The sequence below is a fragment of the Pinus tabuliformis genome, chromosome X, assembly GCF_031772625.1.
Source record: "Pinus tabuliformis cultivar Carrire ecotype Pingquan chromosome X, CPIR1, whole genome shotgun sequence".
NCBI classification, from domain to species: Eukaryota; Viridiplantae; Streptophyta; class Pinopsida; order Pinales; family Pinaceae; genus Pinus; species Pinus tabuliformis.
Window position 1 is genome coordinate 261,808,731 of NC_142308.1, and position 15,784 is coordinate 261,824,514.

The 15,784-nt window shown below is 38.5% G+C and overlaps 1 protein-coding gene across 8 annotated transcripts in view; it reads left to right on the plus strand.

Annotated features, from left to right (window-relative positions):
* Window positions 1–11,786, plus strand: part of LOC149139384 (uncharacterized) — a 37,751-nt gene extending 25,965 nt beyond the window's left edge. For 2 of the 8 annotated variants that reach the window (XM_089453370.1, XM_089453374.1), the window contains exon 4: window positions 11,578–11,786. The gene's annotated coding sequence lies outside the window, so the exon portion shown is untranslated. Of the gene's footprint in view, window positions 1–9,115; window positions 9,521–10,835; window positions 11,063–11,577 lie in introns of those variants that run through there. The other 6 variants (XM_089453368.1, XM_089453372.1, XM_089453371.1 and 3 more) reach the window with 4 other exon arrangements.
* Window positions 11,787–15,784: the final 3,998 nt, after the last annotated feature.

A 15,784-nucleotide genomic window follows, 5' to 3' on the forward strand; every position in this document is an offset into this window, starting at 1 on the left:
TCTAAGCCTAAAGAAGACCTCTGTCACTAGATGAAAGAAGAGAACATTTGTCTGAAGACCCAACTTGAAGAAGCCAAGAGGATCAAAGAAGAACATAAGTGTGAAGTTCAAAAGTGTGAGGTAGAATTAACCTAGAAGCAAAAAGAACTTGACGTTGCCCTAACTGAAATAGATAAGCTCAGGAAGGAGAAATGACTGGATGACGAAAGGAAGAATAATGACATGGCTAAATTGAAGATAAAGGAAAAAGAAGCAGGTGAAGCTCTCTGCCCCGAAGGCACAAGCTCCAAGTACCTGGAGAACAAGATTGATAGCAAGATCTCTCAGCAACCATATCGAAATGAAGGACAGAAGAAGGTTAAAAATGTTGCTGCTCCAAGAAGCAATCAAAAAAAGGTTGCACTTCCTCCAAAGAAGAATGACTTCAGAATTTCTTCAAGACAAGACAACACATCTAGGTACCCTAGCATGTTTAATGGTTATTCTTTTTGATGTTCTAACTTTAGGCATATGGCTAGGAATTGCAAAATATATGATAGGGATGATTATCAAAGACATTATCAAAACCCCAGAAGCAAGTTTGCAGGATTGCAAGACGAATTTCAAAGTGACTTTGCTAGCAGAAAGTGTATGTCATTTTCTCTATCATTTAGACCCAACATTGAATGTTACAAATGCCATAACTATGGTCATATAACTCGCGATTGCAGGTTCGAGATGGAATCTTCTAGCCCTAACACCAGGTACAGGAGGGTCTGGAGAAGAAAAAAATCAAGAAAACCAAGTGAATGAGCAAGTCTTTGTAGTAATGCTTTTAGGTTTTGTAAAATTGAAAGGTCATGATGAATCTACAATGGAAGATGTTAAGGTTTAGGATGATCCGACCGAAGAGCTAGTTCACACGTTATTACGAAGAATCCAACTTGTTAATTCCATGTGAACATTGAAGAGGGGGAGTCTATGTAGCAACTGTTGCACTTTTGAAGATCTATCCTTTTGACAAGTTGACAGATGGCAGATGTGAAGAAGTAAAAACAATGATCAACATGGTAGGTAGTTTAGTTAGCCTTGTGGAGTAGCAGGTTTGAAAAGTAAAGTCATAGACAAAATTTCAGATGGACTCGTGGACTCATGAGGAATCAGTTGTGCAAAGTAGTTAGAAAAGAAAAATGAGAAAAGTAGCCAAAGAAGAAAGGCTTGTTGCTGGAAGACATTTCATCAGGGGGAGTAAGCCTTTGCCATTGATGTCAAAGGGGGAGAGAAATCAGGTCAAAGGCATGGAGTCAGGGGGACTAGTGATCACAGGGAGAGTATGTGTTGCCATCAATGACAAAGGGGGAGATTGTTGAATGGTGTTGCCATTGATGCCAATGCTTGTTCTTGAACGCTCTTAATATTCGTCTCGTTTTGCATTGATCCTAACCTTCAAATAAAAAGAAGCCTTGGGAAGCCCTAGATGACTTGCACTTATTGAAGATTTTAAGGATGAATATTAATGAATTTGCTCCCATAACCATCATCAGTTGATTCTCCTTCTCGTGCCGCTTCTAACGATATGTGGCATGCCTCGTTGTTCATCTTAGTTAGGGAAATACGTTGTTTAAAGTTAAAAGTTGGTCAAGGCTCCTAAACGAATGTTGGGAATATTTTTTATTACAAATTAAAACTATGGTCTCATGGTCAGGTTTGCACAAAGTTTAATATTGATATGGTTGTGGTACCCAAGCTACATGGCAAAGGTTACATCATGTGGTCCACAAATTCAAAATAAATTGGCCAAACGACGCTTTGAAGTTGTGGTAGCTTGAGTTCAATATTATTTGCTGATGATTTTATGGTGACAATTTACAACCGCATATAAAATCTGAGCAACATGATTGAAAAACGAATGAACAATAAGCAGAGCACCGAATCTTTTGGATGATTCTTATGAAATCCACATAAAAGTGCTAATTATATTTTTAACATTGATACAATAAAGCTCGTGGTCTGCTTCTAGTTAAGGTAAAAGATTTATGGGCCCATTGGATTGATTGCCGAATTGTAATAATCACATTCCAATATCAAACTATGTATGTATGGTTTTGCATTATACATGCAGAATTTTTAGCGTGGACTTTTCTTGTTTGTAACGTGGCTGACCCGCATGAGTGATTGGGTAGCCCACACACATTCTATGACATATCTCTGCAACTTATGTGCTTGCATAAGTGTGGAAAAGGATTCTGTTCACTCATTTTGGTCTGATTTGATTATATATATGTGTGTGTGTTGAAGAATCTAGGGCAATCAGTTAATGAGATTCTTCTTGACATGATAACTATTTGTGAGGTATTTAATTTTTTCTTATTAGCACAATCTTATCTTGATATCATTAGTGTGTGTATTTCTTACTTCATCAAACAGTTACCAAAATACAAGAGACAAGAACACAAGATGTTGGCTTTCTGCCAGGGCCAAAACCTCTCCCTCTTGGAGAGGAAAACCCGCACACAATTCTTCTTATAGAGATTCCAATTGACGAATACCAAGACCTTGACCCTTGACCTACTAGGCCACTCCAAGACCAAGACATCAATCCTCTTCCTCGTTACTGCTGAGATCATCATCGTTACTGCTGCAATACTGAGGTCATCTCTGTTGCATCACTGATATCATTACGACTTCACCATTGCTACACCTTAACCGAGATTATCACTGTGTCTTTATTGAGGTCATCTTTTGCTGCACCACTGAGATATTGATTGCTGTTACTTCTCTGTTGCAACACTACTACATCTTCTTTAACAACGAGGTATGGATATACATATAGGAGTGTTGTACGAATATCATTATCAAGATTATGATCTTGAAGCAATGTCTTCATTGAGATCATGGTCATCATCGTCCAGAATACATGCTGAGACAGAGTGTCATTATAGGATAACCAAGATCCTTCTTGTGACAATGATGACCAAGATCCTTCTCCCTCCTTTATCGAGACTATGACTGTGCACTCCTTGCACCAAGTTCATTCTTGTCAATGTGCCAAGACTGTCATCATTGTGATGCTGCTTCGAGACTGTACCTAGAGACATTGATCATGATGACTACCCGAGAAACACATAACCATTGTACTTACCCAAGATTTGAAGGCACTGCATCATCTGAAATATTGTAGGTGTCCTTCTCCTGAACGACTGTGTCTCCATCCACAATTTTTGTGTCTCATTACTTGTCCGAGATTACAGAAGGGAATGCGAAGATGTCACTGTGTTGATTACCGAAATTTCAGAGGTTCTGTCCACTTCCGCAATTACAGAGGCTTGTCCGAATTCCCTGTCTCTGTGGTGACCCTAACTGCGAATTTATAGGTGTTATGCTTCCATAATAAGTCGACATGGCAGTGAATCGTTGTGACACTTTATTTGAGCCGACTTGACATTTCTTTTAATCCATTTGCAGGCCGACATGACTGTTCTCTTCATTGTTTTGCTAGCTGATGTCTTCAGGAGGATTGTGCTTGTCTTGGAGGACCTTTTAGACTAGAATACATTTACACATAGGCTCAAGAAGAGCTCCTTATACATGACTTTGACCCTTTGACTTTCCTAGACCTATGAAATGAGCAAGAAACTCATTTTTATAATTTACAAAAATAATATTTCTTTTTCTTGACAAGTACAAAGATCAAAATTACATTTGTAAATATCGAACCTAGTTATACTTTCTTCAACAATATATATATATATATGGTGAAGATTTGAGGCAAAACAGTGATGATTGAACAACATAATGCCTTGATTGATTGTACCTATTTTGAGCCTTGATCTATATCATATTTGTAGCATAAGCTTTGTAAAGGCATCTCTTAATATGATCTAAGGAAACATACCGTCATCTACCTAGGCATCTCATTGTACAACAGTAAATTGAACAAATTTCTCAAAGGTTACATAGCATGAAGACAAAATTATATTCACTCAGAATAGATCTAAGATCCTTGAGGAACCGTGAAAGTATGTACAATAGCATAAGAGTAGAAGGAAGACATCTTCAGGCAACCAAAGGCATCTTCAATGTACAACGACCTAACTGGAAGTTTGGGACATCATCTAATGAGACCTACATTTGTTTATCTAGAGGATAGAGTCAATGAATGCTGATTATTGCTAGAGTTTGATGCACATATTACTGATGCTGGAGTATGATTAAGCAAGAGCTATTAGGGCATGTTAGTGTGCATATGTTAGTGAATATAAATTGATGTCATTTAGGGGTAGAGGCTGATCTGAGATGTGTTAGATGACTTAGGGTTTGTGCCTGAGTCTACACCATTGAGTAGATTATTGTGGCTATGAGGTATTAGGCTTTACAGTGCTACTATCCAGAATGTCTTCTTGAGAACAATATAGTGCAGTGGCTGTATTATTTGTATGATGCCTTTGTATTAACAATGCTTAAAAGTTTGAGCATGGTTGTATAAAAGAGTATTGGAGTCTATGCCATTTGCTAGGGTTATGAAAGTAAGGTATTGATGATGAGAAATTGTGCTTGATTCAAAATCCCATTGTCCATCCAATCAATGAGTTGCGTTCAACAATTTCTTTGGGGTTTCTTGGCCAAGGCCATGGGGGAGCGCCCCCCTCCCCCCCCCTCGAATCCGCAGGGGCGCATCAGGAGTGACCCTGTGTGCGTGCTCCCAAAATTCACTCCCTGCGGGAGCAAATTTCAGGAGTGCGCTCCTTAAGAAAATTTGTGCTCCTTGCCAATTCAGGAGTGATAAAGGGAGTGATTGCTCCCGTGGGGAAAAACCGTTCCCGCCCTGTTGAGAGACACACATGGTCTACTTTTAGGAGAATTTTTTTTAGAGGGAAAAGAGGGGCCGAAAGAATAAAAGGCCTCTTCCCTTCCCACATTGGATCATTTTCATGAGCTTGAGAGAGATTGAGAGGGTTTGAGCTTGAGGAGCTTGCAAGGGAGATTGAAGGCTACCATTTGAGAGAGCTTGGGAGATTGAAGGCACCACCATTGGAGAGCCAAAGAGGTAGGGTCTAATCCCATTCTTTTTTTTTCCATGTAGCATTTGTGTTTTTTATATGTTGAATGAAAGATGTTCTCTTCTCCTACTCTTTCCCAATTCTCATTCCTCCATTTTATTGCAAGAAAGAAACTCAAACTTCACCAAACATGATGGGTATATGGCTTAGCCTTCTCTTGTTGGTTCCTTTTTTTGTTTTGATGATGGTGGTGGGGAGCAAAAGAAGAAGTGATGAAGATGATGAAGAAGTGGGTAGTGGTGGATTAGGAAACCTGGAGGAGAGGAGTACCAAGAGGAAGAGGAGGAGGAGGATAATGAGAGTGGAGATGATGATGGAAATAAAACCAAGATAGACGAAACCCCCTTGCAGAAATATGTTACTAGGCTTGTAGGAAGGAAAGGGGTTGGAACTACTAAATTTACGTGCCCCCATTGCAAAATCACTTACACAGGGTCATATACCCATGCCAAAAAGCATCTTTGTGGGAAATGGTATGGGATGGAACTAAGTAAATAGGAATAAAAACCTGTTTGTGTCAACACAACAAAGAGCCAATTACATAAGGGAAGAGGAGGATGCCCAATACAAATCTAAAAGATCAAATGGCGGAGTTGAACATGACGCAACTAGCCCACAAAGAGCAAGAACTCCATCAACATCCACCAATGGTAGTGGATATGGAGCCACATGCACAAACATCTCATTAAGGTGTAGAACAATATCAAAATTCCTTGATCAAGGGTGTAGGGATGACATGGATAATTTTTTTTTTCTCTTTGCATGTGGGATACCGTTCAGTGTTCTTTGCTCACCTTATTGGCATGAAATGGTTACGCCATCAATGATGCCCCTAAACGATACAAGATCCATGGGTATGACAAAGCTAGAACCATGGGACTTGATTGTGAAAAAGCCAAAATAACAAATGCTTTGGGTAAATTCACAAATGCTTGCGATGAATATGGGGTATCCATTGTATCTGATGGCTGGACAAATGTAAAAGGCAAGCCATTGATAAATGTTCTTGGTGTGTCTGCTACTGGTGCAATCTTCCTTTCGTCACATGATTACTTAGAAAAGTTCAAGACCGCCATCAATATTGCAGAACCATTAATTCAAACAATTGAAAGTATTGGGCCATACAATGTTATCCAAGTCATTACTGATAATGCTTCTAATTGAGGCAGTGAGAGCAATCATTTAGGGTAAATGCCCCAACATATTTTGGTATGGGTGTTTGGAGCACTAGGTGTAGGGAGAGAATTTCTGGAGCGTGCTCCTGGGTCACCCTAGATGCGTTCTTGCTTGGAGCGTGCTTCAGGAGCAGATTTTGGGGGGGGGGTGCTCCCTCGCAATCCTACACTAGCTTTGCCTTTGGTGCCACCTCCATTTGCAACATTGCGTGGAGGTCATGTGCCTTCTGGTTCTGGATGTGGTTGTCCCACTATGTGGGAGGAGACTCCCATTGCTCATGGATCACGAGAAAAGAAATTAGAAGTTTCTTGTGGAAAAAAGAAATTTTAGAGTATAGATTTACATGTCTTTTCTAGTTTGCACTTTGTAGTATTTTTTATAACTATTGACTCTTTCATATTTATTATGGTATTTTTTGTAAACAATATATGATGATTTGAAGTTTGAAGTTGGAATTATGAATAGGATGCTTCATTAAACGTTTCATTTCATGTTTGAAACTTAGATATTCTTTGTTATAGTTTGGCTATTGGTAATGGTTACAAGTACAACTTTAGTGATGACAAATATTATATATTGAATTTGTGAAACTTTGAAACTTTAAGGTTGATGAGAATTGAGATGTTGCAACTTGTGGACCTATGGTTGATGAAGTATAACTACTAGATGAATGATGCTATATGGTTTAATCCATTTTTTTATGTTTTTTTTTTTTTAATCACTAATTCATCTTTCTACATGTTTTTGTTGACATATATGCATCAAAATATATATTATATAAAAATCGCTACCGACCCAAAAGCTTTTGAAAATGTCCCTCCCCGCTCCCGCTTTTGCTCACACTCCCAAGTAGCCTTGTTCTTGACCACTGAATGGGGTTCCAACCTTTAAGAAGCCATATCTCCCCACCTGAGATGAACCACGTGATGTAACACCAATTGTTGGAATTGGCATGATGAGGAGAATCAGATGATGACGATCCTAAGTCCAAACACAATGACCATTCCATCTGAAATTCTCATCAACTATGGAGCATCTAGGGCTTCCCAGGGCTTCTTGATTGGAGCTTTAGTCAAAGCAATCTAGACGAATATTAAGAGCGTTCAAGGACCAACATTGGTATCAATGACAACACCATTCAACATGAACAAGATCACGATCAAGACCCTTTTTCCTTCCAAGTTACCCCTTAATCCATGTCAAAATGTCCAATTGCAAACAAGCATAAGCACTCGATTGTAAATTGAATAAAGTACCTTTTGATCAGAAGCCCACCTTCCAACATGTGCTCTTGGCAAATGGGCAAGGAAACATATGACTAATGCAAGTGGTGGAGATATGAATGGCACGTCGTCATCAACTACTAGTGGCTCTTAGGGGCTGTTGGCTACTGGCTACTGGCTGGAAGAGGTGAATAGGAGAAAAATTTCTCCTAGGGTTCACCCACTTTTGGTGTGTAACAAGTACTTAAGGATATACAAATATAAAACAATTTAATATAATAGACAAAAGAAAGTAAAATTGATGATTGATGAAAGGTACTTGGGAACATTTCTTCCTTTCATGAATAACATTGGAATAGGCAAAAAATTCGTTAGGACCCTATAATTTTGCAATTTACCAGTGATTCTACTTTGGGTTGCTTCACGAGGGCAACACTTCTCAATGCTTTTCAAAGGGCGAGGCCTCCCATCCTCATGAAATCTCTCGTCATAAAAAATCATTATCCTAATGCTTCAATAATAATTTTTGAAAGAGGCACATCATCCCCATATCTTCTTATGATGGCCTCCTTAGTGAGGTTAGTGGTCATAATTTTTACTCATAACAGGTTTGTCACCATCAACCACTTTGAGAGTTCAAAATTTAAACATTCGAATTTGCAATTAAAATCACATACAAATTCGAGATTAGGAATATAGAAATAAATTACATTTGAATACAAATTAATAATGAAAAAATTGAGAGTTCCTGAACACTTTTGACAAGTGACTCCATCACAAAAATAAAATCTTTGACATCATTCCAGAAACCATCATCAAATACAAGATCATTGATTTCCATGCCTTTGATTGTTCTATAATGTTTTGATGCCATCCACTCAGGCCTACAAACATCCTCTGAGATTATTCTTTTGGTCAAGCATAGAGTGCAGGGAGATCGAGTTTGTTGCAACTCTAATGAATGCATGACAAACAAGTGTTTTACTTTTAATACATGCTCTCATAATATCCCATGGGCATTTGTGTGATTGTAAATGTATTTGCTTATGGATTTCGCCTTATTCACAATGGTTCGGATCCAATCAGTTTTTCCAATGCCTTTGAATGCTAAATCTATGCAATGTGTTACCTGCTGCTGTATAATTTGCTATGTTATCAATGACAATCTGGGTACATGATTTCCTCCCATGCCCTTGACAGCTTTCTCTGTCAAAGCACATAACATTTGGGCACTCTTAATTTTGTTTTGAGTAATTCATTTATTTGAGAAATATTGTGTAATTCATTCATTTGAGAAACATTGTTCTCTTTGGACAAACAAGAAGGAAGTTTATTAATGTCATGTTTTTTTCATATCTGTCCATAAATCACTCATGAGAGTGCAGCCTGTTTCTCCCGATAATGAACAATACTCAACGAAGGTACAAGTTTGACATCATCAACAGTTTCTGATAACAAAAATGTCATAAGACACTCAAATGTAGGGCTTTGAAGTTTGAATTCTGGACTTGCTACGCCTGTGTCAATGATAGATTGCTGGTGACGGCTTTTGGCGCAATTGAAGGGAATGTCATAATAATCCAAAAAGATAGCGAAGGCATTCCCTGCATGCATATGGAAATTCTTTTCTTTCAATCCAATCTTCCTAAGCTATTCTGGGAACTGGGTTGTGTGCAGGGAGAAAACCAAGTGTGTATATTTCCATGGTGTTTTGCTTTGACTTTGACCTTGGAGCGTGGCTGAACAACTTGGGCTTGGCATTGTAGATTCAACAGAGGAAGGCAACAAGGGGTTATTAGAAGAAGTTTTGGCAGCTCGGAGTGTTGCCATTTCTGAGTTTATTCTTTGTTTCCTGCTTTTAACCTGATTAAGGGGTTCAAAGGTCAAGATGGCTTGGTGTTTAAGATCTTGTTAAATTGGGGCATGGACTAATGTCATGGCTGTGAATACAAGCATGGTGGTATTTGGATTGGTGCATGCTGCCAATACAAGGGCTGTTGCAATTTTTTGTTTGTTTGTTTGTTGTAGTTAATTCCATGATCTTTTCACAGTAAATCCAAACAAAGTACTCATCCCTTGTCATTTTCCTTTGTCTTGGGTTAAAGTTTTGTTGCCACTTTGGTTTATTACTGTTTAAAAATTTGAGCATAGGAGGGTTTTCTGCTGTTTTCTCCAGTTTATGCCTGTTATGACACTGGATAGTGGACACAAGCAAGCTAGTAACCTTGAAAATCCTGAAAAAAATGATTTGCAATGTGCCCTTCCCAAAATAAGAACCCCAAAGGACCCCCAAAAATAGTTAAAATTCCCTAAAAGCAGTTTCTTGAAACCTTATATTACTAATATTAGCGAATAAAGATGGAAATAAGCATATAGAGGTATCTGGTCAAAAAATAGGTTGTAACAGTTACTGGTATGAAGCTAATTGAGTAAAAGCCCTTGTAATATGTTGCTGTTATGATGCTCTAGATGCTTTGGTGGGATCCCTAAATGCCTCAGCAGTTCCTCCTTTTGATCTGTTTGTTGCTTGCTTTGGCTGCAAGAGAAGAAATTCGGACAGAACAAAATGTAAACAAAATCCATGTTTCTACGGGTTTTATAGACCATTCAATGAGTTTAAGCTGATCAAACAGAGTTTAGCCTGCAATTAATTGAGTCTGAGTTTGATTGTTGAGTCAATCTCTGTTTGACCCACTAAGTTGGACTTCTGCTGAGCCGGAGATATGTTTTCTGCTCCAGTCTGAGTCAAATTTGTGATCTCTGTTACACTGTTTGACCCAAAGTTGTCAGATTTGGACTCAGCAAAAACTCGGCTGGCCTGGGATTAGACAAGACTCGGTGACCTGGCAAAGAATCAGAAAATAGGAAAAAACTCAAAATTTGGAAAATTGTGCACAGAAAATATAGTGGTGAGTCTACCAAGTCTGAAGTGAGTCTGACAAATCTGCTGAGTCTGAGTTGAGTTTGCTGAGTCTGAGGTGAGTTTATTGAGTCTACCAGGTCTGAGATGAGTCTGCCAAGTGTCTATTCTACCAGGCAAGTTCTTGGCCCAATGATGACTCTGAAAGAATTTGACCCACTGTATTTCAGCTACGTCTTTTCTATGTAGCTATACGGGATTTGTTTCTTTAAAAGGGTATTTTATGGGACTATTATTTGTTCTTTGAACTCTTCCAACATCTTCCGCTACCCTTCTTTGGAGTTCACAAAGGGGTCATGAATATTTCTTGCTCATACATTTTTTAACCTTTTCGCAGAACGCAGGACTTGTTTATCCTATTGGGGAATAAATGTTGTGTATACTTCAAATAATTAGCATTTTGTACATTCATGATTTCTGGAAAAATAAATTTAACCAGTTCCCTCTTTAATATTTATACTATTTTCTTCCTTTAAGGAATATGGCCACACGTGCAGGACAATTCCCAGAGCATACTTTGATACGAGAACTTGAGTCTAAAGCTGACGTGAGAATGTGGTTCAAAAGTTTTAAGGTGTTCGATGCACACGTCAAGTTCCTTCCTTGTACATTTCAAATTGTTAATCTATCTAATCACTGGAGAGCGATAGTCAAAACCAGAGATATTATTAAAATCATATCTTGGATTTGCTGACTTTATTGTAATCCACTGTGATTGCAGCTAGTAGTGCTTTTGTTTTGTTGATATGCACATTGATCGATGTCAAGAAATAAATAAATAAATGTTAGCTAAAAAGGACTTGAGTTCAAAGTTAAATCTACTCATTGCATAGCTGCCATAACATATTTGTTCCTTGTTATTGTCAGGAGGCCTAATCTTTTAGGATTGCTGGTCTTGTTTTAGGCTTGCTTATTTGTATATGCTCTTTCTCCATTTCACTCCCTTATCAAAGAAGATTTTTGTTTTTGTAAAGTCGTGTAGAATGTTCCTTGGAGTTGTTCTGGATGAACATAGGGAAATGTGCATTAATAGGAATAGTTTCCGTAGGAGCTATAGCCTTTTTACAAAGCCTGTTTTGTCCCTTTTTTTAATTAAAAATTGGGATTATTTGACAATTATAACTTGGCATCACTAGGTGATGATACAACATAGTAGCATAGAGTTTTAGGAAAGCAAAGTAATTGATAAACAACTCCATATTGGTGACCGCTTCTTCAGTGCTCAATATGCAGATTGGTCACTGGTGGACAAGAAACATCAACAAAGTTTGAAATTGAGACTCTTCATGGAGATCTCTCCCAATTACCACTCAACTGATGTGCGATGGACATGTATGTTACAGCGTTATTGACTTGTTCTGATATTCCTTATCTAGATGATGAACATAGGGAGTTAGTAGTGTTTTTGGCAAAATGTGTGCACATTGATATCAATTTGTTCTTATATGCTTTATTTAGGAGGTAAACATATGGAAGGAGTAGTAGTGCTTTTGGCAAAATGGGTACACATTGATATTGATTTGTTCCTATATGCTTTATGTAGGAGGTGAAGATAAGGAAGTAGTAGTATTTTTGACAAAATGAGTAAAAATTGATATTGACTTGTTCCTATTGAAATGTGTAACTAGGTTCAGTGTTCATAAATCTATTTGAGTCATAATGAAATGTATTTATTAAAAGAACGAAGAAAATATTATTATTATTATTATTATTACGACTTATTAAAGCATGGGTTTCGTGTTTGGGTCATCATGTTTTAGGTTAAAGTCCCCATTGAGGACTTCTAGGATTTATTCTGAGTCATTAGAGTCATTATCCATTAAAAGAGACCCTTCTTGGGCTTTTCAATCATGTAAAAAGAATTGATATTAATTCAAAAATACTATTTGTCCCTTCCACACCAAGTCGGCCTCAAAGATATCAGGTCAACTTCAAGAAGGACAATTCGACCTCATTGGAAGGCTATATATACAAGGCAGTTCAAATTTATTTGGAGCATTCACTCCCTCTCTCATAAGTTCGATATCCAGAAGTAAGAAGTTGTGAAGTGCGAAGTTGGAAAAGCTCTGGAAAATGGTCCGAAGTTTGGAGGGAAGAAAGAAGACATCAAGATCGAAGTTTTGGGCCATGTATCTCTCACTCAAGTAGAGTATCGAGGGAGATCGATTTTTTTCTTTGTCTAGTTGAAACTGCTACTGCCAGTCGCTGGGTCGATGCTGCTACTGCAAGTTGCTGCTGCTAGGTCGAAGTTGCTAGTAAAGGGTCTTCATCTGCAAGGAAGAATTGAGGGCTGTCTGGGTGTGGAGGAAGTCTTTGTCTAGGTCAAGAGTCTTGGATTATCTCGTGAAACTATTGAAGGAAGAATTGTTGATTGGGATTTCCCATAGATAGGGGTTTTTCCTTGTGCTATTGTTTTGGTAATTGCTTGATGAACTAAAAGATACAAGAAGAACATAAAGATAAAATAATCACAAGTAATTATCTATATAAGAAAATATTTCTACTTTTTTGAATTTCTAACATGGTATTAGAACTAAGGTGAAGATGGAAACAAACATTCGTGAGAATCTACTGAAAGTAGTCTAAAGGACTGAACAATGGATTATATAGGAAGCTCACTATCCTCAAGAACAATGTCTAACACAATAAAGAGTGAGAACAAATTGGAAGGAGCATCAAATTACAAGGCATGGAAGAAGAGAATTGACGGGTGGAAGAAGAGAATTGACCTCATTCTTGAAAATAACAAGGTCTTGGATTTAGTCAAGGAAAAAGTTAAGAAACCTATCGAAGAATCTAGTGATGCACATAAAGTAAAGTTTAGAGAGTCAGAAATATTGGCTATGACACTAATGGTAGAGAGCATAAAGGACAATCTTGTCCCATACATTTCCAATATAGACCATGCTCAAGAAATGTATGAAGCCTTATCAAAATTGTTCACTATCAAGAACATTGGTCAAGTAGCAAGTCCGAAGAATGAATTAAGAACTAGAAAAAATGACCAAGGATGACATTGTGTTAAAATTGGCAACTAGGGCCAAACTCCATGTGGGTCATCTTATTAATGGAAGCTGATATTTTTTTTGGATCCCTGTCATCGAGAGGTGTAGGATTGATCTAAAGACCATCCGATTCCGATAAGTATTCAAGGAGATATGAATTTATTTGTGTTATGGGACAATTTGTCAAGGTCTGCCAACGACCAAATAAACCCCACATGTGCTCAACGTTTTAGTATAAATAGAGGTGGCATTCAAGTCATTTCAACACACTAGGGATCTCTTTCTCTCTACTTGTCTTTGGGTTTTAGTAGGAGGAGAGATCCTAAGGGATAACGCTGCCCTAATCTAGAGGGCAGAAGCCGGAATTGCCGGGAATTGCGGGAACTGCTGGAGCTACTAGAATTGCAGGAACAACCGGAACAGTTGGAACTACTGGGAATTGCCGAAACTGTCAGGAATAGCCGGAACTGTCATAGCATCTGTCTCCGAAGGAGAGCAGCATGCAAGGGACAACTAACTAACATTGGGACAGTTGTGTGGTACTTAGCAGCAAATACACCAATCTTGCAATGTTACAGCTAGCATGCAAGGGACAACTAGCATGCAACAAGAAGCATGCTAAGGACAACAAGCAAGCAAGGGACAACAAGCAAGCAAGGTGCAGCCTACACATAAGTCAGTATGGAAACATGGTGCAGCAATGGCACATAATATAGTACAGTAATGGGTACAATCATGATTAATGAAGTGTGATGAGATGCAGCATAGTGATGTTGGGTGCAACATTGTGATGATGGGTGCAACATGGTGCAATGTGGTGAGGTGCAACATGGTGACGAAATGTAGCACAACGATAGATGAAGGAGTCACCTTGGAGAATCATTTGAAGCCGCATGTTTTCAACTGATCTCATGTATCATCTTCTTAGAGATGATCTATGCTCTTATCTAGATAAGTCAAAGTGTTGACTTCTGTTGTAAACGTACTTTCTCTCTCTCTCTCTGTTGAACTATTGAAGAACATATAAGAAGAATTGATCAAGGGTTTCCCCACATTGGGGTTTGTCCCTGGCTAGCGCCACATCTTGTGTCCTCTTGCATTGGCTTGTCTTCTGCGATTTATGTTTATGTTCTATCTACAGTTTACTTTAATGCTGATGTGATTGCTAATTTGGAAAATATATTGAGCTTACTGTGAAACTTGAAATAAATTGCTCTAAGCATAGAACATACCTAAAATTAACATGGTATCGGAGCTGAGGTGAAGACAATGCCCAAGCAAGAGTGAAAGAGCAATCACCGAAGACAGTTGGGAAAGGACAAAAGGATCAATGGATTCCTCATCCCTCTTCAAATTCACTGAGGGTAAAGTCGAAGCAGAGAATATTATCAGAATGGCGCAACAAAAGTTTCTGATGGCCTACCTAATGATCACTTCAATGGGAAGCGCAGACCTAAGGGTGGAAGGAAAGGTAGATGCCTTGGTTGTAATAAGTTCGGCCATTATGCGAAGGAGTGTCTGAGGTAGGGACACATCATTTGATGATGATAACAATCATTCCAGGGACATATTCAATGATCAGAGGAATGACAGGTAATGCAGGTCATCAAGGAAATCGCTGACTCTTCAGAGAAAGCAAGGAACCCCAGGTATGAAGAATCAAATGTTGTTTCTGATAAGATAAAGAAGCGTTATCTTGTATTGGCCCTCTCCTTTAGATTCTTTGGGAATCTGGCTTATTGATCGTAGTGCTTCAAGGTACCTCATCGGATAGAAGGGTGCTCTCTCGAATTTGGTAGAGACGGAAACAACCGTGGGATTATACTTGGAGCCGATGCCACCTATCTCAGAAAGGGTGTAGGGAATGTTACCCCTCAATTGAATGAGGGTAACTCTATTCATTTACAAGAATCTATTTTATGTACCTAATCGCAAGAAGAACCTGGTGTCCATCTCAGAAATGGAAGTCAAAGGTTTCAGGGTGGCATTCATTGATGGAAAGGTACGTGTTAAAAAATAGAATTTTCAAAGTTGCTTTTTCTCATGGGTTCAGGGTTGGCAATTTGTATCAAGTTGCAAGATGGTCCATTGGGGATCATGTCAATTGACATATCACATCTATAACACCGAGGTCTACCTATGGGGCCCTACTTGATGTGAGTTAGATGGTGATAGGGATGCTTGAATTCAAGAAGAGCATGAAGGTACATGTCTGAGATGTACCGAAGGAATATCTTATAAGGGGACCATTCCCCTCATACAACAGGTCCACAGGTTTGGAACAACCCAAGGAGTTTGAGATTCATGATTGGGAATCTCATGTATACAGGTGGAAGAAAGCCCTCTATGGCTTGAAGCAAAACACTTCGGGCATAGTATGGGAGGATTGATAGCTGTCTGATGAAGTTGAGATTCACTAGG